Source organism: Bison bison, unplaced genomic scaffold, assembly GCF_000754665.1.
Source record: "Bison bison bison isolate TAMUID 2011002044 unplaced genomic scaffold, Bison_UMD1.0 scf7180017864527, whole genome shotgun sequence".
In the NCBI taxonomy this organism is placed as follows: domain Eukaryota; kingdom Metazoa; phylum Chordata; class Mammalia; order Artiodactyla; family Bovidae; genus Bison; species Bison bison.
In genome coordinates, this window is record NW_011495078.1 from 588,900 (window position 1) to 589,187 (window position 288).

General features: G+C 55.9%; 1 protein-coding gene across 1 annotated transcript in view; it reads left to right on the plus strand.

Annotated features, from left to right (window-relative positions):
* Positions 1–288, plus strand: part of GAS6 (growth arrest-specific 6) — a 17,041-nt gene that overhangs the window by 119 nt on the left and 16,634 nt on the right. The gene's annotated exons all lie outside the window — the stretch shown is intronic.

A 288-nucleotide genomic window follows, 5' to 3' on the forward strand; every position in this document is an offset into this window, starting at 1 on the left:
ATCTGCTGCCCAGCTCCAACCTTGTAATTCGCAGTCATGGCTGAAAGGACCTGCCCTTCACACCCTCTGTCCTCTTCTGGCATGGTTTACAGACACAGGAACTACTGGGAGTCCTCCCACCAGAGTCTGAGGCTGGGTTCTTTCCAACATGTTTCTTATCCTCCTGAAAGACACTTTACCCACGTGGTATAGCTGCTGTTGGTGGCACTGGGCTGCTGGTTTCAGCCAGCTGGTCTCAGCATGCAAGCACCCTGCAGAAGCCCTGGGCTGCTTGGGCCTCCCCTCCCC